The 25625-nt window shown below is 43.6% G+C and overlaps 1 long non-coding RNA gene across 1 annotated transcript; it reads left to right on the plus strand.

Moving 5' to 3' along the window:
• The first annotated feature begins 15111 nt into the window (after positions 1 to 15111).
• Positions 15112 to 18492, plus strand: LOC127305713 (uncharacterized). The gene is made up of 6 exons (XR_007854115.2): positions 15112 to 15409; positions 15514 to 15795; positions 15895 to 16075; positions 16177 to 16310; positions 16799 to 16883; positions 18228 to 18492. It is a non-coding gene; the product is annotated as an uncharacterized lncRNA (long non-coding RNA).
• The last annotated feature ends 7133 nt before the right edge of the window (positions 18493 to 25625 follow it).

A 25625-nucleotide genomic window follows, 5' to 3' on the forward strand; every position in this document is an offset into this window, starting at 1 on the left:
AATTCAAGGTAACATGATTGATTTGAGGTTTATTTCTTCATATGCTATATAAAATTTATTTGGTGGCAAGACTTGATCAACCTTGTTAACAAATACTTTTTATATGCATAGAGGAGGTAAACAACATCCCCTTCTCCCTCCACTTGCTTTATTTGTTGTAGCACTTTTGATTTGCAAAGTTCCTTAGTTAATTAGAGATTTCAAAAAATTTCCTGGCCAGTAATAATAAACTTAATACCCAGAAATGTGCATTTTTCAAAGTTTGCAAAAATTCACAAAAATTATACCGTTGGTCCTATTTTTCGAAAATGCACCTGGGAGCACCAGAGGATGACCGGTGGGGCACCCCAGGGAGGCACCCCACAGGCTGGCGCGGCCAGCAAGGGGGGCGCGCCACCCTGGCGTGTGGGCCCCCCTTTGCCCCACTTTAGCATCTCTTCCTCCCAGACTCTTCTCTCTCCCGAAAAAATCAACACCAGCTTTCTCTCACTCGCGTTTTTGCTCAAGAGCTCGGGATTTTTCGATCTCTTTGCTCAGCCCAGATTTCTGTCTGAAATTTGGCACATTTGCTCTCCGGTATGTGACTTCTCCGATCATCCAAGTAGAATTTTGTTTGGTTGAGTATATCTTGAATATTTTGCTGCTGTAGGTAACATGTTTAGTGAGCTTGCATGCTTGTTCTAAGTTGTATAAACTAGTTTTGATGCATGATTAGTACTCTAGCAAGTTCCTATAGTAGTTCCCCTTGATTATATGTCACCAAATCAAATTTTATATTGTTTGTTGAAAAATTTCAGAAAAGGAAGATGAAGAAGTTCAACTTTGGAGAATTGTTTCAGAGGGGAACAACCAGCACCGGGAGGCCCTCCAGGACCGCCACCCGACTTAGGCGATCCTACAATGAGGATATCATCGCGCCTAGCTTCGCGCCCGAAGAGGACAATGGGGCTCCTAATGCTTCATCCTTCCCATGTTATGATTTTCTGAGAAATGCAGGGATATTGGATGATTTCTTCACCCTTGTCAACAGGGAGGGCTTAGCCGCCTACGTGGGAGATGAAAGGGAGCAATACTACATGCTCACCAAAATCTTCGTCGAGAGCTTCAAGTTCCACAACAAGCAATATGGGCCGACAGTTGCATTCAAGATCTATGGTAATCCTGTTACTATGAAATTGGAAGAATTTTGTCGTGCATTGGATATTGCCCCTGTAGGTACATCAAGGAGGATTGATGACAACCCCCGGGATCTGTTGGAGCTCTATCGAGGGATCACCGATGATGATTGTCGCACCATTCAGCGTGGCAAGATAAGGAACATCCAACTCCCCGCCATTAAGTATTTTGCCTATTACATTGGTACTAGCATTCTTGGTAGAGAGAACACTAGCAATATTTCTAGCTACCATCTTGCTTTCTTGAATGCTGCACTTACTGGACAGACACCATATCATCTTGGTTCTCTTATTGCTCGCCGCCTGTCTAACAGGGGGCCTATTTTGGAGGAACTATTGCATTGCGCATTTTAACACATTTAAGACTTCCTCTTGATTCTAATGATGTACCATTAACCCCTAGGAGACTTGATATTGCTGCTATGAAAAGCCATCATTTTGTTACTGCTGATTCCACTTTAGATAATATGGTCTATAGAATGTTGTTTGCTGACGGGGATGAGAAGGAAATCCCTCTTCCCCAGCAAGATTTGTTCAGTATTGACAGGGAACCATGGTCGCGCACTAAGGAGGAGGTGGAGGAAAAGATGAAGATACAAGACTTCCACCAGCAGCATGACTCCGAGGACGCCGAGCCCTCCTACGACTACACCGTCACGTATCCGGGTGCGTCTTCTAGCACATACCCGGAATATGATCCATCTTCGTCGTACTACGGAGATGCTACCTCATAGCCTAGATGGGATTGAACTCCACTTAGGCCAAAAGCCTAAGCTTGGGGGGAGGTATACCGGCATCACTCATTCTTTGCATATTATGGTTGCTGGATACTTGTATATACTTGTTTAGTTTGTTTGAGTGGTTTTCTAATGAGAGGGAGATGATATTTGGGGAAGTGCTGCCTGAAAACAGATTCTGGACTGTTACCGAAAAAATTCTCAAAAATAGCCAGAACAGTATTTTGCGAAGCCAATTTTTGTGCATGTTCCCCAGGTTGTTATCTAACTTTCATTACTTGAACACTTTTCGATTTGAGCAGTGGAAGAATTTATTAAAAATCGAGTACTGAACTGCTATCAAGTTTGACGAATTTCTGCTGCTTTGTGTTTATGTGACTTTTCTAGTTTGCCATTTCTTGTTTTCGCTTTGTTTCTCTCCCAAAACACAAAAAGACCAAAAATATTTCTGTTGTTTCTCTTCATAATTTGTTTGCTTTGGTTTCTTGCATTTGTTTCGCTTTATTTGCTATTGCTAGTTTGCTACAAGAAAACCCAAAAAGATTTTGCTTTGTTTGTTTGTTTCCTTTTGTTCTTGTTTCCAATTCGAAAACACCAAAAATATTTGCTGTTCTTCTTTGATTTGTAAAGTTCATCTTGAGTTCAATGGTCTTCGGTGGCTGGAGCATGGTTTTCATTTCATATTATCCAAGCTACACAAGTGAAAAGCAATAATGACGATCTACGACAATTGGATTATGGTGAGAGGCTGGTATGAACTCTATTTGTTTTCATTTTTGTACATATACTCATCCATGTGAGCATGCTTAGTTGGTTCATGTCAGGTATATGTCATTTGAGAAAGTCTAGTAGTTCATGATCTCTTATGTTTAGCTCCAATTTATTAATATGAGTAGCATGTCATGGATGTTTGCTTGCATTGTTTTATTCATAAGTAGTTATGGCATTGTGGTATCCTCCTCTGAATAATTCATTTATATCGACTTGGCACATGCTCACGCATGCATATGACTGAACAAAAGTCAATTAAGCCTCGATGATTTATATTGCTCCAGAGTTCTTGTATCACTTTTATGCCTCTGTTAATTTATTTTGCCGCAAGCATGATTATGACAGTTACTGCTCTCTTGATTTGTCGCTCCCCAGTCTATTGCTAGCCTTCATTTGTACTGAGCGGGAACGCTGCTCGTGCTTCCAAACACCTGAAAACCAAGTTGTTCCAAAGTGTCCACCATAAATACCTATGCATGGCATTTCAAACCATTCCAAGTAAATTCTCATGCGCTACCTTTAAAACCTTCAAAATGCTTCTCAATTTGTGTTAATGTTTCATAGCTCATGAGGAAGTATGTGGTGTTTAACTTTCAACCTTGTCATTTACTTTTGACGGACTTTCATATGGACTAGTGGCACATCCGCTTATCCAATAATTTTGCAAAAAGAGCTGGCAATGGGATTCCCAGTCCCGAATTAATTAACCTAAATAGACACTCCTCCATGGTATGTGATTGTTGGACGGCACCCGAAGGATTCGGTTAGCCATGGCTTGTGTAAGCAAAGGTTGGGGGGAGTGTCATCATAATAAAACTAAAATAAAAAGGCACTCCTTCATGGTATGTGATTGTTGGCAGGCACCCGAGGATTCGGTTAGCCATGGTTTGTGAAAGAAAGGTTGGAAGGAGTGCCACATAAACATAAAAATAATTCATGGGAGCCGCTCTTGGAAGTCCGGTTGGCGAGGTAGTTGGTGTACCCATTACCATTCGTTGACAACAACAAACACCTCTCAAAATAATTTTACTCCTGTTTTAAAGATGAAAAGCTCTAGCGCATGTTAATCCCTGCTTCCCTCTGCGAAGGGTCAATCTTTTACTTTTATGTTGTGTCTCAATTCTTTCTTTGAGCACTATCTTGAGAGCACAAGTGTCATTCTTAGTACAATATGCTTGTCTCAAAATATGATTGATTGTGGTATAACTTTGATGCTTTTATCTTTGACAATCACTACTTCTAGTCTTTCGATGAACTTCAGAGGTGCCTGGGCATTTATGTTTTGCCAATCAAATACGGGCAAGCGAGATACCACTTTATCATACTCTCTTATGAACATTGCAATCCTACTTATATACATGATTCATGATGCTTATTATTAATTGTTGGTACCTCTCCATGATTGACATAGCTATTGGATGATCTTATTTGTATGCATCTCATTATGAACTGCCTAAGTATTAGCCATAGCATGAGAATATTTACATCATATGAGCAAATGTGTTCGTGAAAGTTCTTTTATCGCTCAGTTGTTAACTGAATTGCTTGAGGACAAGCAATAAGCTAAGCTTGGGGGGAGTTGATATGTCCAAAACGTATCTACTTTCCCGAACACTTCTGCTATTGTTTTGCCTCTAATTTGTGTATTTTGGATGCAACTAACACGGACTAACGCTGTTTTCAGCAGAACTGCTCTGGTGTCTCGTTTTTGTGCAGAAATCCAACTTTCAGGAAAATCCTCGGAATTTATGCAGAAGGCCCTATTTTCCAAGAATATTGGCGGAGCCAGAAGGGCGAGCCAGGTGGAGGCCCGAGGGCCCCACACCATAGGGCGGCGCGGCCCAGGGGGGCCCGCGCGGCCCTATCGTGTGGCCCCCTCGGCCGGCCTCCGACGCCCTCCTTCGGACTACTTATTGCCTTCGACCTAAAAACGCACGGAGAGAAGTCGAAGTCGCCAGAAAGCCTCCAGAACGCCGCCACATCGCGAAACTCCGTCTCGGGAGCCAGAAGTCTCCATTCTGGCACTCCGCCGGGACGGGGAATTGGAGGAGATCATCGCCATCATCACCACCGACGCCTCTCCATCAACCAGCCATGCTTCCCCCATCCATGTTTGAGTAATTCCCCCGCTGTAGGTCGAAGGGGATGGTAGGGATTGGATGAGTTCGGTCATGTAATAGCATATGATTGTTAGGGCATAGTGCCTAGTGTCCGTAATTGGTACTTTGATGATATTGTTGCAACTTGCTATGCTTAATGCTTGTCACTAGGGCCCGAGTGCCATGATCACAGATCTGAACATGTTATTGTTTCATCATGATATTCATTGTTTATGGTCTTACCTGCAAGTTGTATACACATGTCGCTGTCCGGAACCAATGGCCCCGAAGTGACAGAAATGGGGACAACCGGAGGGGATGGTAGTGACGTGAGGATCACATGTGTTCACGGAGTGTTAATGCTTTGCTCCGATACTCTATTAAAAGGAGTACCTTAATATCCAGTAGATTCCCTTGAGGCCCGGCTGCCACCGGCTGGTAGGACAAAAGATGTTGTGCAAGTTTCTCATTGCGAGCACGTACGACTATAATTGGAACACATGCCTATTGATTGCTTTGTACTTGGACACCGTTTTATTATTATCTGCAAATGCCCTGATATGATTGTTACATGAGTTTCTCTCATCCATGCAACGCCCGTCATCCGTCCCCGTGCCTACAGTATTTTAATCCTGCTGTTTACTAAAATCACTACTGCTGTCTCCGTTACTCTGCTGCTGTTATTTCACTACTGCTACTGCTATAAAACTGTTACTACTAATAAACTCTTGCGAGCAAGTCTGTTTCCAGGTGCAGCTGAATTGACAACTCCACTGTTAAGGCTTTCAAGTATTCTTTGTCTCCCCTTGTGTCGAATCAATAAATTGGGATTTACTTCCCACGAAGACTGCTGCGATCCCCTATACTTGTGGGTCATCAATCATCGATCGAGTGTACACACACATTATTAGAGGCACCCGCGCCTTTGCGCATAAAGTGCATGCGTATATATAAGTGTGTTTTTTGGCCACTAACGATATATATATAGATCGAGAGAGAAAGATTGAAATATATATATTTATCCCCAAGAATATGTTCAGATATATATTGAAATATATGCACGAATGATATGTGCAAGGTATGCCATGCGCGCATGCACACTAATTGTATATATATTACGAGGCAACTTAATCAAATGTGTTTTCATTCGAGAGAACTTGTCAAGATTCAACAAAGTTAATTAATTTATTAGCGCTAATTAGTTGGTCGCCTGCTTGATGCGCAATTTAGTGTCGTTGGCCTATATATATATGTAGGGTTTAATTAGGGTTTAGGGTTTAGGATTAGCTAGCTAGGGTTTTAGGGTTAGGGTTAGGGTTAAGGTTAATTAATTAGGGTTTAGGGTCTAGGTTTTAGGGTTTAGGGTTTGGGGTTTGGGGTTTAGTGTTTAATTAGGGTTTAGGGTCTAGGGTTAGGGTTTAGGGTTTAGGGTGTAGTGTTTAGGGTTTAGGGTCTAGGGTTTAGGGTTTAGTGTTTAGGGTGTTTAGGGTGTACGTTTAGGGTATAATTAGGGATTAGGGTTTTAGGGTTTAAGGTTTAGGGATCATCGATCGAGTGCACACACACATTATTAGAGGCACCCACGCCTTTGCGCATAAAGTGCATGCGTATATATAAGTGTGTTTTTTGGCCACCAACGATATATATATATAGATCGAGAGAGAAAGATTGAAATATATATATTTATCCCCAAGAATATGTTCAGATATATATTGAAATATATGCACAAATGATATGTGCAAGGTATGCCATGCGCGCATGCACACTAATTGTATATATATTATGAGGCAACTTAATCAAATGTGTTTTCATTCGAGAGAACTTGTCAAGATTCAAGTTAATTAATTTAGGAGCGCTAATTAGTTGGTCGCCTGCTTGATGCGCAATTTAGTGTCGTTGGCCTATATATATGTAGGGTTTAATTAGGGTTTAGGATTTAGGATTAGCTAGCTAGGGTTTTAGGGGTAGGGTTAGGGTTAAGGTTAATTAATTAGGGTTTAGGGTTTAGGGTTTAGGGTTTGGGGTTTGGGGTTTAGGGTTTAGGGTCTAGGGTTTAGGGTTTAGTGTTTAGGGTGTTTAGGGTGTACGTTTAAGGTATAATTAGGGATCATGGATTAGGGTTTTAGGGTTTAAGGTTTAGGGATCATCGATCGAGCTAGTGCACAGACACATTATTAGAGGCACCCGCGCCTTTGCGCATAAAGTGCATGCGTATATATATATATATATATAATAAGTGTGTTTCTTGGCCACCAACGATATATATAGATCGAGAGAGAGATTGAAATATATATATATATATATCCCCAAGAATATGTTCAGATATATATTGAGATATATATATGCACGAATGATATGTCCATGGTATGCCATGCGCGCATGCACACTAATTGTATATATATTATGAGGCAACTTAATCAAATGTGTTTTTATTCGAGAGAACTTGTCAAGATTCAAGTTAATTAATTTATCAGCGCTAATTATTTGGTCGCCTGCTTGATGCACAATTAAGTGTCGTTGGCCTATATATATGTGTAGTGTTTAATTAGGGTTTAGGTTTTAGGGTTAGCTAGCTAGGGTTTTAGGGTTAGGGTTAGGGTTAATTAGGGTTTAGGGTCTAGGGTTTAGGGTTTAGGGTTTAGTACGTGTTTAGGGTTTAGGGTCTAGGGTTAGGGTTTAGGGTTTAGTGTTTAGGGTTTAGGGTTTAAGGTCTAGGGTTTAGGGTTTAGTGTTTAGGGTGTTTAGGGTGTATGGTTAGGGTATAATTAGGGATTAGGGTTTTAGGGTTTAAGGTTTAGGGATCATCGATCGAGTGCACACATACATTAATTATTAGAGGCACCCACGCCTTTGCGCATAAAGTGCATGCGTATATATATATAAGTAAGTTTCTTGGCCACCAAAGATATATAGATCTAGAGAGAGATTGAAATATATTTAGAGTTTATGGTTTAGGGTTTAGGGTTCAGGGTCAAGGGTTGGGGTTTAGGGTTTAGGGTCTAGTGTTTAGGGTTTAGGGTATATGGAGTAGAGTTTAGGGTTTAGGGTCTAGGGTTTAGTGTTTAGGGTGTTTAGGGTGTATGTTTAGGGTATAATTAGGGATTAGGGTTTTAGGGTTTAAGGTTTAGGGATCATCGATCGAGTGCACACACACATTATTAGAGGCACCCGCGCCATTGCGCATAAAGTGCATGCGTATATATATAAGTGTGTTTCTTGTCCACCAACGATATATAGATCGAGAGATAGAGATTGAAATCCCCAAGAATATGTTCAAATATACGCACACACATGAATTATTAGAGGCACCCGCGCCTTTGCGCATAAAGTGCATGCATATGTGTGTTGTTCTGGCCACCAACGATAGATCGAGAGAGATAGATAGATTGAAATCCCCAAGAATTAGAGGACCCCTTGCACAAGTGTTGGCCATCTATATATAATATGAATCCCAATAATGTTCATACATGATAGGGCATATGTGTGAAGCAATTTTTTTCGATAACTTGTAAAGATTCAAATTTATCAGTGCTAATGGAAACTAGTGCACATTAGAGGACCCCCTCTTACACGTGTTGGCCATCTATGTATAGTTTGAATCCAAATAGTGTTCATACATGATAGGCTATATGTGAATCAATTTTTTCTTCCAAGAACTTGTCAAGATTCAAATTTATCAGTGCTAATGGAAACTAGTGCGCACTAGACGAGCCCCTTGCGCAAGTGCTGGCCATTACATATAGTTTAAAACTCAAGAATGTTCATACATGATAGGCCATATGTGCAAAGGAATTTTTTTCCCGTGAACTTGTCAAAATTCAAGTTTATCGGTGCAAATGGAAACTAGTCCAAAAAATTACATAGAGGTCCAAGAGAACTAGACAATAACTAATAGGACCTGCAACTTTACAAAAAGGACCCCAAAACATATAGAAGAAAATCAATCGAGTCTTTCTGGACCGCACATCAGATCTCTGCTCCGCATCCTTTCCAGCAACTCCGTCGCCGGGGACGCACCACTTGGGACGGTGTCGCCGGTAGTCGCCAGGACGAAGGAGAAGAAGGGCCTCAGCAACGGCACATTGGCTCTGAGAAGGGCCGCTGAAAGGCCAAGATGTTCACGGGCAAGACGGATGACGCCGTCGTATGCCCCGAGCTTGTGAACGTTAGCAGCTTGACTTCCCCATTGACCAGATCTGAAGCACTGACCAAAGCAAGCCTCACCGTTAGCGCCATCACCTTGATGGCACCAGATCGGGGTTTGGCCGGCAAGATCCGCCAGATTCACCGTAGGCCAGATCTGAATATGACGAGATCCCCGACTCCATTGCGCCATTCTGCTCATGGGAAACACTGGATCTAAGCTTACAACAACATGAACTCCCTCGGATCCAAATTAACTGACTCAACTTTGCTTATCTAAATATGGATGTATCCACACATGTTTTTACTCGAGCTACATACACGTCTAAGGAAAGTTGAATCAATTAATTTAGTTCGGAGGGTGTACGATATCTGAGAGAGAAGTCGGCCTCGTCTCCGGCCGGCGAGGCTGCCGGGAGAGAAGGGGGAGAGGAGCCAGGGAGTGGGAGAGACTCGAGAGAGAAAGAGAATAGGAAGAAATGAGAGCTCCTGGGGAAGAACATTATTTTTGTCGTTACGCTCGTAGCTTGAAACTGAAAATTTCGGCCGCGCGCCAAATCATCCCGCCGCATTCATTCGAAAATCTCGTGACCAGTTTTACCCTTTTAACCCTGGTCCGGAAGCTACAACCCACCGACCATGGAGGGCTCATTCGGTAACAATGAAATATCTTGCCTAGATCCCGAACCCTCCCCACAGGCCCACACCCACCCACCAACCATTCGCCCCATTAGCTCAAAAATACTCTCACACGCCAAAGCTCTGACTCTCTACAGTACTAGATACGCCGCCGCCGGCATACTCCTCCACAGCGTAGCCTTGATCGTGTTGGCTGTCCACCCACCCGATCCGCTCCCCGCCGCCCTCGCCACCGACGGATCTGCTTCACCGCCGACCTCGCCACCGACGGATCCGCTTCACCGCCGACCTCATCCACAACAGCAATCACCGCCTTTCTCGCCGACGCACCGGATCCTCTCCAACGGAACCGTGTCTACTTAACCGCGGCCCCCTCCACGTAAGCCGATCTATTCCACCGACTACCTCGGCGCAGCGGCTGTATCAACTTCACCGAATCCCTTGCCAGCCAACCAGATCTGCTTCACTAACGCCCGCTTCTACTGAAACAGGGTCGACTCATCGTCTCCCGCGTTCGCCGCCGCTAGAATGCAAGTTGCCGCCCCGTCCACCCCGCCGCAGCCTTGGTTAGTACGCTGGCCCGTTAGATCGCGGTGTTTCTTTAGCCATGTTTTGTGTAGTTATTTGCAGATCTCATATGCCATTAAATTTCTTGATGTGTTACTTCGCATGAAGTTCGTTTAAATATTGTACAGTACCAAAGCATTATTCGGTCGCTACCATCCTGTTCATTCTACTGACACCTGTGTGCATCCACATATTTATAGGGGACCCATTCATTTGCTGCCAACTGTTTTTGTATCGCATGCTATTCCTTTTATAGTCATGCTATGGGCATTTCCAATCTGGTTGTTCTTATACCACGTCATTAGCTCACCGCTAGCCGCTAGCTGTTTTCTCGTGTCTGCTATTCTTTTCTTGCTTTTATAATCATGCTATGTGCATTTCCAATCTGCTTGCTCTTATACCTCGTCTTTAGCTTATAGCTATTTTTTTCCATGAATGCTCTGTCGCACAGCCTTGTATAGTTATTGCTGCGTGCATGTCTGGTCTTTGTATTATCGTAGACTAACTTGTCAATGTTATTTTTCCTAGGGATTGATCAAGCGAACCACTTATTAGAATCTCCAACATTAACAGCGGGGACGCTAGGGAAGGTTGGAATCTGAGTTCTTGGATGGTACCTTTGGCAGTTTACTTCCGTTATTATCTATAACCTATATGCATTATTCCTTATGCAAGAGATAAACACTTGGAACCCTGCCATAGCAATGCCATCCATGCTTTACTATGTTTCGCCTATTTGATATGCTTGTCTTGGAGCAAGCTGAAGGTGATTTGAACCTGACATTTGGTCATTCTTAATGCCAGTTTACTTTATGTAGAAAACCTTGGCATTACCCTACTCTAAATACGAATGTCTGAAATTCGTATCTCATGGAAAGCAACATCTAGTTGGTTTTAATCTGATATCTGGTAAATATTGCCTTATTCATTTAGCAGCTCAAGTTTTTTGTTATTTGAAACCAGCTGACTTGGTCTTAAATGTGATATCTAAACACAGATTAAGGATAATGGAGCAGGAGGATTAGCATTTCACTTGATGGCTGAACCTAAAATGACAGGCATGTCGACCACGACCAAGGCACGCAAGAGAAGGACTGCAGCGAGCCAGTATGTTCGCTACATGTCGTTATCCGATCTCTACATTGTGTAATACATGTTTGAATAGTTAATTGTTGTAACTATTTTTGCAATATTACTGTAATGCAGTTTTAGTGAAGCAGTCATCATTAGAAGATAGTCGCCAAAGCGACCCTCAGTGCAACATTATGATGTAAGTCTGCTTAGTACAAGTTCCATACATTGTCTTATTTATGCAACTTGTTATTATCTTATATCTACATTGCATAATAAATGTTTGAATAGTTCACTGTTGTAACTATGTTTGCAATATTACTAGAATGCAGTTGTAATGAAGAAGTCCTTAGTAGAAGATAGAGCGCAAAAAAGGTTCCGGCGTGAGCCTATGCAACGATATAATGTAAGTCTGCGCTTAGTACTTGTGACTATCTCATATCGACAATGCTTAATACATGTTTGCATAGTTCATCGTTTAACTCTTTTTGCATTATTATCAGAATGCAGTTCTGATGAAGCAATCTTCATTAGAAGAGAGGCCCACAAAAAGTTCTGATCTTTGTTCTGATGCATCCTCTCATAGCCGTCAACCTAGACCATTCTTTTCATCAAACAGTGAACATCTCAAGGCTGTACTTTATAAAAGACATGGTATTGCTGCTTTAAGGTCTGTAGCTGATATGTTGACCAAGAGTACATAAGATTCAATCAAGGCGATTGCCAAATGTCAACGTGTTACTGATGATGCTAATAGAAGTCCTCAATGATTCTATGTAATTTTTTTTATTTGGGCACATTAATTGCCTTGTAATTTTCCTAGTTATTTTATTTGTGTATGTAATTGTGTGTATCATTGATATCAGATTTTAGGCTCATGAAATTTAATGAAAGTTGACTAGTCAAACAACCAGGGCCCTATAACAGATTGGGCCGGCCCATTAACAGTAGTGTGGGACCCACTTTCATTTTGGGCCGGCTCACTTACTTACTGGGCCGGCCCGTTAACAGGAAAGTGGGACCCACCTGTGCTTTTGGCCCGACCCACTGTCTTGTTGGGCCGGCCCACTTGCTACATGATGGACCCCACATACTAAATGGGCCGGCCCTTTAAGAGGAAAGTGGGACCCACCTGCATTTTTTGGCCCGGCCCACTAGCGTGTTGGGCCGGCCCACTTGCTATATGGTGGACCCAAAATGGGCCGGCCCTTTAACTAGAAAGTGGGACCCACCTGTGTTTTTGGCCCGGCACACTAGCTTGTTGGGCCGGCCCACTTGCTATATGGTGGACCCCACATACTAAATGGGTCGGCCCTTTAACTGGAAAGTGGGACCCACCTGTGTTTTTGGCCCGGCCCACTATCTTGTTGGGCCGGCCCACTTGCTATATGGTGGACCCCATATACTAAATGAGCTGGCCCATTAACAGGAAAGTGGGATCCACCTGTGCTTTTGGCCCGGCCCACTGGCTTGGTGGGCCGGCCCATTCGATCTAATGTGGACCCCACGCACTAAATGGGCCGGCCCGATTAGCAGAAAAGTGGGACCCACGTGCTAATTGGGCCGGCCCAATAACTTCTTGGGCCGGCCCACTTGCTTTAAGGTGGACCCCACTTGGTAAATGGGCCGGCCCGATAACATGAAAGTGGGTCCCACATGTTTTGTGGGCCGGCCCTTTTGCCTGTTGACCGGTCAAACGAGTGCATTCGGCCCGGCCCACATGCTTAGTGGGCCGGCCCATTAATGTTTTGACCAGTCAACCTTAGAGGTTAGGCCCGGTCCACGTAACTAATGGACCAGCCCAGCTATATAGTTGACCGGTCAAACTAAGTCAGCTGGCCCGGCCCGCAAACTTAATGGGCTGGCCCGCTTAAGATGTGGCAGGCCTCGTGTGGGCCTACCATCTACCACGGGGTTTCAGCGGTTAACGCCGTTAATCGCCGATTAACGGCGTACGCCACGTGTCGGTTGCATGACGTCGGCGATCAACGGCTCCCGGAAACACTTCTGCAACGGTCCGATTTTCCGTGGCGGAAGGGCACCCAAGCGCGACGGACCGAAAAAATCGTCGTAGGACTTTGCCTGACGCAGTTTCGACAACAGAACCCATATCGTCGGGTTAGGCCCATAGGCGACGAAAAATACCCCTTAGCGGACGATTTTGAGACGTTGTCTATCGGAACTTTTCTTGTAGTGTAAGTGAGGCTCCATTTCAAGTTTTGATGTGGTAGACGCGTCGTACTGCTAACGCCATACCACCATCAAAGTTGTGGTCCTTACATGCACCATCATTGGTGTTGATGTCGCAGGACCATAATCGTTGTTGTTGTACTATCATCGTCATTGTCGCTGTTGCAAGAACATTGTCATCGTTGTTGGACTATGGTCATTGTTATCGCATGTGTTTCAATGAAAAACGGGCCGCATGTTGACATTGGGGTCTTTTCCCGGGGAATCATTTACACTAGATTTCATAGAGTATCTAATGCCCACTCAAACCTCTTTTTACTATGTTTCTCCTCCACGGGAAATTCGTCTTGGCTCCCGGGAGCATTTGCTCCCGGATTTTTGGGGAGCAAATTTTCTTTTTCAAAACTTTTCAAAAAAATTCGAAAAAAATCATGCACGTATCTGACCATGGCACGGACCATCTTGTGAAATTTCGCTGCGAAATGTCATTGTATGCGTCCTGGGAAAAAATGACAAATTTCCAGATCTGAGATTCAAATTTTTAGATCTCATTTCATGTCAGAAATTTGTCATTTTTGTCCAGGGCGCATACGATGACATTTTGCAACGAAATTTTACATGGTGATGCGTGCCATGGTCAGGTACGTGCATGAATTTTTGCGGATTTTGTTTGATAAGTTTTCGATTTGTTCTGATTTTTTGAAAAAACCGGGAGCCTCCTCCGCGAAATAAACTAAATTTGGTGCTTACAAAATCCTGTAGAATTGGAGTCGACATGACATTGTTATTTGGACCCATGTTCTTTCTATTCCTGCCTTTTAGAATAGGACGCGACTAATTCTCAGTCGTTCTTGAATTAAGTTAGTTTTCCATCGGTTACTTCATCCAGTCTCACATGTAATCTATGTGTACATGAGAAACTCTGGTTGCAATTACATCCCCATGTGTAAAACTCTAGGTGCACGATGATTTTGCAAATCCAACCGTCCGAGAATCAACCCACTTAATTCTGGTCGAACTAGCAAATTACATTGCTCTCCCAACTGTCCTAGAATCAACCCACACGATGATCTTGCAAATTCAACAGCAACTCACAGAACTTGGTCATCGTGACGTCATCATGCATCTCCCACCTTGCATATTTTGCGAAAACAACCCAAAATTATTTGCAATAAACTCTATTTTGTTTTCTCTTGTATGGTTTAATAAAAACCCTGCCCGCTCTTTTCTTATTTTAACGAAACCTGAAATAAAGATATTTGCAATATTTTAGATAAACTAGTTTTAATAAAATATGGTTTGGAAAATGTTAACCCTGCTTCCCTGTTTTCCTTCATACCCCGATGGTCTTCTTTTGCCTCCATCCTTTCCCTTCTATCTTTCTCTCTTGTGTTTCTTTTATGCAAATACTTGACAAACTCTCGAGGAAGTACAATGGCCACACGTTCTGCTTTTCCTTTTCCACGAAGCAGCTCACCTTTCTTTTGTGTTGGCCCATCCTAGTGGTGAAAACATCAAGCCATCGTAACATCCTACCAAAGCCCACCTTCTCATTCATCTTTCCTTCAGCGAACTAGCCCACCCGGGCCAAACTAATCTCCACAGCGACCACAGCTTCTTCCTCCTGTACGGCACGATGGAAGTGGTCCACGTCGTCTCCATACCACCTCTATAAAACCAGTAGCTCCTTTCCCATCCAACCCTAGTGGCCTACTTCCCTTCCCTCTGCCGCCGCCCCTCCTCTGCCGCCGCTTCGCGCCGCCGCCAAACTTCGCCAAGCTCTGCGATCACCGGCGTGCGCTCGACCAAGCTCCTCCCGACGTGCTCAACCGCGTCCGCGTCCTGCACGACGTCCCGGTCCCGGCGCCTCGCCAAAACTCCGTCTTCCTCGCCGGCCGTCGGGCTCCCAGCATGTCCTCGTCATCAACGACCTGCGCCGCGTCCGCCCAAGCTCTCCCGGCCCGTCCGCCTCCTGCGTGTCTTCAGGGACGCCCTCGACGCCGCCCGGTTTTTCCCGGTACGGTGAGCTTCGCGTCCTCCTAAACCACTCCCGAGTCCGAGTCCCGGCCTCTCTGTTTTTCTTGCCGGGCTACTGGCGTTGATCGCCGCTCTCCTCCGCAGGACATCATCGCCATCATAGCTCCGTCGTGTACCCGAAAACCAGTCGGCCGCCAAGTTCTCCGTCTGCTGCTCGTCTTCGCCTGTTCTCACGCGTTCGTCATCTGTACATGATCCTCGTCCACCAGGCCCATGCTTGCACTTCGTGTTCCGACGTTGTTCATCACGCTCCGTCGTTTTTCCCTGCCGCGCGTCCGTGGCCGCCTCCTCGCCTCCAACCATCGCCCGGCAGCTGCACCTCCTCGCCATCATCTGTGTATTCTTCTTCGTCCGCTGCAGCCAAAGGTGCAAGATTGAGCACCTAGTAAATCACAGCGAACCATGCTTCCTCAACGTGAATCGATATGCCTCATACTGGTTCGTTCCCTGTGCATTGTATATCAGATCCTGTGTTCAATTCCTGTGGACGCCATCGACCTTTTTCCTCGACGAGCCAAGATCTGCAGTGAGACAACGTCCAACATCAGTTTCATCAGCTATCGCGTGTACACGCAGTCAGGTCGCTGCGTATGTTTCTTTTGGTTCCAGTACTCCACTTGATCGTGATCTGAAGCTAGCCCAACTGGTTTGTTCCTTGATTTCTGCTTGAGAGATCGTGTGTTCAATCCCATCCATGCACATGTAGCGCCACCCCTTTTATTTATTTAATTCTTTGCTTCTTGACAGTCGGGCCCGGAGATCAGCGTCCCAGACTAGGTTTCTATCCGGTGCAAACATCTCCGACGCCCCGCTGCTGCGTCAGCGCCCAGTCAGCACCTCCCTGGCCCGCGCGTCAGCCGCCCAGGATAGCTTCAACCTCGGTGAGAAACATCTCTGCTTCATTTCTGTTTTCTGAAAAATGGCAGGAAATGCTCATATCTTGTAAAATCAATATCTTCCAAACTATAACTCGAAATTAAAAGTGTTATATATGAAAGTAGCTCAGAAAAATGTGAAGAACATTAATATGCCATCCATATGCATGTTTGCATCTTGCATCATGTCCAGCCGTGATAGTTTGTGCATTCACCTCATATGGAACTACGGAGTATTTCGAATATCCAACCAGGATTTACCCGCTCCGTTTAATATTGAAGTAGCGCACCCCTGCCATGTCTTTCTATGCTAATCCACCCTTAAATTTGACGATAGAAAATGCAACTCCAACTCTAATTTGCTTGTCCGGGGTTCCGACTCCGATTAATATGGATAAATTGCACCGCATCATCTCTGCCATGTCATGCATATCATCTTGAGCATGCCGACTCTTTATCCGTAGTAGTAAGACTTGCACCCGTTGTTTGTCCAGCATTTGCTTCTTCCAGGATAGGATCACGAAGTGGTGCGGTGAGATACGTCAAATTCTCCGAATGTTCCTCGGCAAGTTTTAACAGGCAAGCATTTCCCCTATACTTCTGCCCCCGCAGAAGTCGCTCACCTATTTTATTTTGCCTTCTCCCTGATGCCATCCTTAAGTTGCGTTCTTGTCACGTGTCCCTTCCACTTGTTACCTCAAGCAGCCCATATTGCCACCACCAACCACCAACCTCCTACAGCTGTTGTTTGGTTATCGGGTCTGCCTTGCGAGTCGTAGTGCATGCTAGTGATGTTTATATCTCGTTACCGCTAATGCTATCTTATCGGGTTATCTGTTGGGGAAACATGACACAGGGTTTATGGTTATATCTGTTGAGGATATCATGGTTACTTGTTAATAGTTGTTAGCGGAGGCATCGGTGGGTGAGCTGATCGTTTTGTGACGGCTCACTTGTGTTTCTTTAAAGCTTAGGACCCGAGTTCCTGTTATCTGTTCCGAGACTGAGCGCTCTAACCACACTTGGGTATGCCTATGGGTCTCCCCTAGACCACTGCCGGAATCTACAGCTTTGTCCAGTGGCCACAACTAGTTCGTAATGTTTTACCATTTGTTGTTGCGTGCATGCCAGCTTGTTACTTGTTTACTTTGGGAAGCCCCTGGGTGTCTTGTATCCCTTGTTTCTGGTATGCACGTATAGGAAGCGGTACGTTCGTTCATCGATGCTGAAGCGGGTCATTCGCCCCAGTGTGTGTTCTGACCCTCGGAAGCCGTAGGCGCAAACAGCTAGGTCCGTCTCGGAGATTCGGCCGGACTTCGATTCGGGTTCAACTTGGTTAGGTGGCTTCCTGGACATTGTTGTAGTGAAGGAGAGTGAGAGTCGTGATATCTTTCCCTCGCCAGGTTGGATTGATCGTGCGTGTGGGCACATTTGGGCACCCCTGCAGGGTTACATCTTATCGATAAGCCGTGTCTGCGGTTATGGACGACTTGGAGCTGTATGACTCGACCATAGACAACTTACACCTGTTGTTTCAATATTAATAACTTGCATAGTAAGATAGAACAACTTAAATAATAACTGGTTAAATATTGACAACCGTGTGAGTGCCTTTGTAAGTACTTCCTTGCGAGGGGGGAACGCATCGGTTGTGTTATGTCTGCAGAGTATAGAACTGTTAGTTATGCGCTCTCTCACCTTCTCTAATAGACGAATGTTGTAGAGTGTCCCTATAGGTTTTTAGTGCTTGCGCGCTGCCGCTTAACCCCACCATATTGCCTATGACGTTCCTCTTGCGTCCTCTAAGTCCCCTGCGTGCCTCAAGTACAAAGGACGATTGGTTGACGAATGCTTATACGTCTTGAAGTCTTGTTAAGTACGAACCCTTACTTATTGCTGCTTCTACGGGATATAACCGGGCAGGTATGAAGATATGTTCGATGAAGACGACGCTAGCAAGGTTACCCTTCCGGCTTGGCCTGGGCAGGGTTATGGACGCCATCGTTTATCTTCAGGACTCTTAGTCCAATTTGTATCTTGTCCGTACTCGGACATATTTGATCTTCTGTATGATTTAGATCTTATGTTGTATATTTGTATCTTGACTCGTTGGAGTCGTTGTTGTAATATATGTATCTTGTGGGATCTATTGTAATCCTGTTGTAATATTACCTCTCGTGATTGATTCCACCCGCATCGCGTGCATGCTCTGGCGTGTATGAGGCGCTTGGTGGTGCGTCTCCTAAAATCGATATCGTGCGGATTTCGGCGGGTTAGCTGGGATCCTCATGGTACCGGTTTTGGGGCGTCACACCCGTATTCGGCTGAAACGGGCCGTCCCGAATACATGGCCTGCTAGACGGCCCAAACCGGGCACACCCGTATCCCGCCGGAATTTTACGGGGTCGGCGGGTTATAAGGGGCCTGCTAGACATGTTCTTAACACCACTAGTTGATGATTTTTTATCACAAAACCACAACTCTCATTTTTTTTATCACAGAACACCAACTCTTCGTGTAATTGTTTGCATAGAACACAGTAGTTGTAATTAGCTGGTTTGATAGCCAATCAGCCCATTTGATAGATTTTTTTATCAGAAAACACCAATATTTGCATTGTTTTCAATAGAACATCTTTTCTACAAGATGTATTTTTCAATTCATTTCGCCAAAACACAAGCTACATGCAATCGACAACCAAACATGGACATGAAATTGGCAGGAAATTTGATACCTTAAAAAGAATGACCACGAGATAATATTTATCCAAATTATAACCAAACATGATAGGAATTAGACGATAAGCTTCCAACCCAGAAGGATCTTGCCGATATGTTCTAAGTTTACATTTAGTGCTTTACAACACATACAAAACATTAGTTTGCCTCATAAGATGAATCGCGCTAGTTTTGGTAAAAAGCTTCACATCTAGTGTCTTACAGACATACATAGTAAGAGGCTTAATTGTCTTCCTCCTGTTAATGTCCTTGCCCATTACTAGCTCTGAAGTAATCATAAAGCCGGCTATCGGTGTAATGGATCCGTTGTCTTCCTCCACTGATAGATTGGAGCTTCCGGGCTGGTGGTGTTGGAGCTTGACGTGCCGCAGCTGGAGCTTGCCTAGCTCGAGGTGCTGTTTGCCGAGATGTAGGTGCTGCTGGCCGTGGTGGTGCAAACAGGGCTTGTTGCGATGGTGCTGGTGGAGGTGTAGGTGCAGCTGGCCGTGGTGCTGCAGATGGGGCTTGCTGCGATGGTTCTTGTGGAGGTGTTGCAACTGGTGGCGAGGATGGAGCTGCAAGCGGGTGCACGTACTCTGGCAACTGCCAGTTACTCTGAAATAACAAAAAGACATGGATATTTGATTTAGCAACACATAGTAATATAAAAGTGAAGAAGACAGACTTGGCAATTAGTACCTTGTGTCCAGCCTTCCTAATAGCGAGATGCGGCTTCAATGGTTGTGTGCTACGTCGTGTATCTGTGCCCTTGAAGTTTGCAATTTGAGCAAGTAATGTATCCAACCTTCCTAGTTCCATCTGACCCTTTACCTGCACTAGGTCTTCTCTTCTTCTTTTTTCGCCCATGTTTGATATGAAAGACAGGAGGCTCAATATCAACTGTATTAGTTTTAACCCAATCATCTTGGCTTGGCACAGGATAAATTATTTCTTTGTAGGCCAGGGCATACATTTCCTTTTTGAAAAACTAACTGATGAAATTTTCCGGATGTTGCCTTGCTTGGAAGATAGCAGCTATGGCATGTTTACACGACACTCCGGTTAAGTCCCATTTTCTGCAGTGACTGTCTACAACTGGCGCGTGGTTGACGTGGGAGGAAATCTCTGTGGTGTAGCTTTTCGTTCCCCGGCAACGGCGCCAGAAAATAGCTTGATGTCTACTCACGCTTCTTTTTCTGTAGACAGTGTTGGGCCTCCAAGAGCAGAGGTTTGTAGAACAGCAGCAAGTTTTCCCTTAAGTGGATCACCCAAGGTTTATCGAACTCAGGGAGGAAGAGGTCAAAGATATCCCTCTCAAGCAACCCTGCGATCACAATGCAAGAAGTCTCTTGTGTCCCCAACACACCCAATACACTTGTCAGATGTATATGTGCACTAGTTCGGCGAAGAGATAGTGAAATACAGGTGGTATGAATGTATATGAGCGGTAATAGCAATCTGAATAAAATATGGCAGCGAGTAAACATGCAGTAGAACAGTAAATAAACGGTGTCCTCCCCTGCAATGGCACCAGAAAATACTTGCTGGCGTGCAGTTGATGTGGGAGATAGGAATCTTTGTGGTGTGACTTTTCTATTCGGAAACAAGGCCTATGGATCATACTTTCACTAGTGGACACTTGATACGTCTCCGACGTATCGATAATTTCTTATGTTCCATGCCACATTATTGATGATATCTACATGTTTTATGCATACTTTACATCATATTTATGCATTTTCTGGAACTAACCTATTAACAAGATGCCGAAGTGCCAGTTGCTGTTTTCTGCTGTTTTTTGTTTCAGAAATCCTAGTAAGGAAATATTCTCGGAATTGGACGAAATCAACGCCCAGGGTCCTATTTTTCCACGAAGCTTCCAGAAGACCGAAGAGTCAACGAAGTGGGGCCACGAGGTGGCCAGGAGGGCAGGCGGCGCGGCCCCACCCTTGGCCGCGCCGCCCTGCCTCCTGGGCCCCTCGCGTCGCCCCTGACCTACCCTTCCGCCTACTTAAAGCCTTCGTCGCGAAACCCCCAGTACCGAGAGCCACGATACGGAAAACCTTCCAGAGACGCCGCCGCCGCCAATCCCATCTTGGGGGATTCAGGAGATCGCCTCCGGCACCCTGCTGGAGAGGGGAATCATCTCCCGGAGGACTCTACGCCGCCATGGTCGCCTCCGGAGTGATGTGTGAGTAGTCCTTCTCCTCATTGTGCTTAATTGTCGGGTCTTGTGAGCTGCCGAACATGATCAAGATCATCTATCTGTAATTCTATATGTTGTGTTTGTTGGGATCCGATGAATAGAGAATACCATGTTATGTTGATTATCAATTTATATCTATGTGTTGTTTATGATCTTGCATGCTCTCCGTTATTAGTAGAGGCTCTGGCCAAGTTTTTGCTATTAACTCCAAGAGGGAGTATTTATGCTCGATAGTGGGTTCATGTCTCCGTGAATCTGGGGAAGTGACAGAAATCTCTAAGATTATGGATGTGCTGTTGCCACTAGGGATAAAACATTGGTGCTATGTTCGAGGATGTAGTTACTGATTATATTACGCGCAATACTTAATGCAATTGTCTGTTGTTAGCAACTTAATACTGGAGGGGGTTCGGATGATAACCTGAAGGTGGACTTTTTAGGCATAGATGCATGTTGGATAGCGGTCTATGTACTTTGTCGTAATGCCCAATTAAATCTCACTATACTCATCATAATATGTATGTGCATGGTCATGCCCTCTTTATTTGTCAATTGCCCAACTGTAATTTGTTCACCCAACATGCTGTTTATCTTATGGGAGAGACACCTCTAGTGAACTGTGGACCCGGTCCAATTCTCTATACTGAAATACAATCTACTGCAATACTTGTTCTACTGTTTTCTGCAAACAATCATCATCCACACTATACATCTAATCCTTTGTTACAGCAAGCCAGTGAGATTGACAACCTCGCTGTTTCGTTGGGGCAAAGTACTTGGTTTGTGTTGTGCAGGTTCCACGTTGGCGCCGGAATCCCTGGTGTTGCGCCGCACTACATCTCGCCGCCATCAACCTTCAACGTGCTTCTTGACTCCTACTGGTTCGATAAACCTTGGTTTCTACTGAGGGAAACTTGCCGCTGTGCGCATCACACCTTCCTCTTGGAGTTCCCAACGGACGCGTGTCGAACGAAAAGACAATACGTCAACCACGCGCATCAAGCAAATTTATGGCGCCGTTGCCGGGGAGATCAAGACACGCTGCAAGGGGAGTCTCCACATCTCAATCTCTTTTACTTTGTTTTTGTCTTGCTTAGTTTTATTTACTACTTTGTTTGCTGCACTAAATCAAAATACAAAAAAATTAGTTGCTAGTTTTACTTTATTTACTATCTTGTTTGCTATATCAAAAACACAAAAAAATTAGTTACTTGCATTTACTTTACTTATTTCATTATGTTTACTTTTAATTTTACCGTAAAAAACATGCCGGTAGGGCGCGGGTCTATAATTGGGAGAAATAATATAGAAGAATTTTTCAACCATGTTAGTACCGTTGATGATTTTGAAGATAGACACTTGGTAGACCTTGCTCCTACTTATGAAATTGCCGCTGGTGCTTTAGTTCGTATGATGGAAACTAAATTTGTTAATCTCAATCCTATAATCCAACACATGTTTCTTACACTCGGTGATATGGAAGAAGGGGAAAAGAAAGATTTTGTTTTAGAAACCCTTCTTAGAGAATTTGGTGGTATAGCAAGAGAGGCTAGAAAGGTCTTTGCTAAATATAATATGCTTGGTTCTTATACCAATTTTGTTAGTCTCCTTGAAAAAATGGATATGGAGAGAATAAGGTACACTAATAATATTAATGATGGTGGGGAGATCAAAGCACCAATACCATGCAAGCTCCTAGCGATGAATGATGCACTAGAAAATAACTATGCTTGGCTTGTTCCTGAAAATTTGTTTGATGAGAGTAGCAAGCCCAAGACTAATGAAAAGGGAGACGCTAAAACTTATGTATCCAACATACTATGCATGATTGAGAAAACTTCACACCCCGCTGTAGATGCACCATCTTTTGATAATACTTGATACACACTTTCTGCGCCTAGCTGAAAGGCGTTAAAGAAAAGCGCTTATGGGAGACAACCCATGTTTTTTTACTACAGTACTTTGTTTTTATTTTGTGTCTTGGAAGTTGTTTACTACTGTAGCAACCTCTCCTTATCTTAGTTTAGTGTTTTATTGTGCCAAGTAAAGTCGTTGATAGCAAGGTTCATACTAGATTTGGATTACTGCGCAGAAACAGATTTCTTTGCTGTCACGAATCTGGGCAAAATTCTCTGTAGGTAACTCAGAAAATTATGCTAATTTACGTGAGTGATCCTCAGATATGTATGCAACTTTCATTCAATTTGAGAATTTTCATTTGAGCAAGTCTGGTGCCTCAATAAAATTCGTCAATACGAACTGTTCTGTTTTTGACAGATTCTGCCTTTTATTTCGCATTGCCTGTTTTGATATGTTCGATGGATATTTCGATTCCATTGACTTTCACTAGCTTTGTGCAATGTCCAGAAGTGTTAAGAATGATTATGTCACCTCTGAACATGTATATTTTGATTGTGCACTAACCCTCTAATGAGTTGTTTTGAGTTTGGTGTGGAGGAAGTTTTCAAGGATCAAGAGAGGGAGATGATACAACATGATCAAGGAGAGTGAAAGCTCTAAGCTTGGGGATGCCCCGGTGGTTCACCCCTGCATATATCAAGAAGACTCAAGCGTCTAAGCTTGGGGATGCCCAAGGCATCCCCTTCTTCATCGACAACATTATCAGGTTCCTCCCCTGAAACTATATTTTTATTCCATCACATCTTATGTGCTTTGCTTGGAGCGTCGGTTTGTTTTTGTTTTTGTTTTTGTTTTGTTTGAATAAAATGGATCCTAGCATTCTTTGTGTGGGAGAGAGACACGCTCCGCTGTAGCATATGGACAAGTATGTCCTTAGGCTCTACTCATAATATTCATGGCAAAGTTTCTTCTTCGTTAAATTGTTGTATGGTTGGAAACAGGAAATGTTGCATGTGGTAGTGTATAATAAAATAATTGTAGAACATTGAGCTTTGGTAACTTGATTCTTTCCAAATGTTTTGAGATATTTAGATGGTAAGGCTTGCTGGATAAATAAGTTAAAATTAGTAGTGCATTGTTGTCTTTAAGCTTGTGCCGTACTACAAACTCTATTTAAATAGTTGAAGGCGTAGTTAGACTTGATAGCTTTCCATGTCTGAGAGTTCATCGTAATAACTAAGTTGTGCTAAAGGTCGAGGGAGCTAGCGGGGTACTTGTGCCACCGTGAACGGCCCTCCTTGGAGTAAATTTTAATCATGCTCTTAATGATGAACCTGCTAGTTGTTTGCAATAAGCTTGTGAGTTCTTTTTGACTAATGTTAAGCTACGGTTTTTGGCACTTCCACCATCCAAATTTGCTAGCCTCTTCGGTACTGTGCATTGCCTTTTGCTCACATTGAGAATTGTGCATACTTCGCCGGTACATCCAAACCCGTGGGAGAACTTTCTCTTGTTTTCCTACACATAAGCCCATACATCTTCTCAAAACAGCCACCATACCTACCTATCACAGCATTTCCATAGCTGTTCCGAGATATATTGCCATGCAACATCCATTTTTACATTACATGACATGTTGTCATTTATTATTTATATATTGCTTTGCATGATCATATACAGCTGATGTGTGGTTTACCCATGTTACGCTAGATCATTGCACATCCTGCTACACTGGCAGAGGCATACAGTTTCATACATCATGTTTCATTCGTTATGAGTTATTTGTACCAAAAAGTGTGTTGTCATATTAGGATGTTGCCCCTAAAAATGAAAAGAGCCGTGGAGGCCATCAAAAAGAAAAAAAAGAAGAAAGAAAAAAAATGAAAAGAAAGAAAAAAAAAGAAAAAAAGGAAAAAAAAGAGAATAAAGAAAAAGGGGGCAGCATTACTATCTTTTATCCACACTTGTGCTCATGTTTTAGCACCCGCATTATTCATAATCATCATTTGTGCTCATGTTTAGCACCTACATTCATATGAGAGAGTTTTCATGTTTTACTAGTATAACTATGTGGGGAATTTACACTATAGAACTTGGGTTGTATATTCCAATGATGAGCCTCCTCAAAAGTGCTCTAGGTCTTCGTGAGCAACCGAGTTGGATGCACCCCCACTAGTTCCATTGGAGAGCTTTCATACACATATAGCTCTATGTGCATCCGTTGCATGGCAATCACTACTCCTTGCATAGCATTGATCATAAGACTTCCTCTTGTCTAATTGTCATTTACAGCTTTGCAAGCCTTTCTTCCATTTGGCCTTCCAAACCCCCATTAACGTTCTTTATGCCATAACATCCTGGTGCTAATACCAAATGCTTGCGCTCACCGGTTGAGTAGACTTCGAAACAGTTGATTCATGACGTTCATGTTTATGTTTACTTGACTGAATCCTTCTTATGTTGTGAAAATTTACTTGATGCTTGGAATGAAGGATAGAACTTCTATGCTGAATACTTAATACATCTTTAATGAACTTT

The sequence above is a fragment of the Lolium perenne genome, chromosome 1, assembly GCF_019359855.2.
Source record: "Lolium perenne isolate Kyuss_39 chromosome 1, Kyuss_2.0, whole genome shotgun sequence".
In the NCBI taxonomy this organism is placed as follows: domain Eukaryota; kingdom Viridiplantae; phylum Streptophyta; class Magnoliopsida; order Poales; family Poaceae; genus Lolium; species Lolium perenne.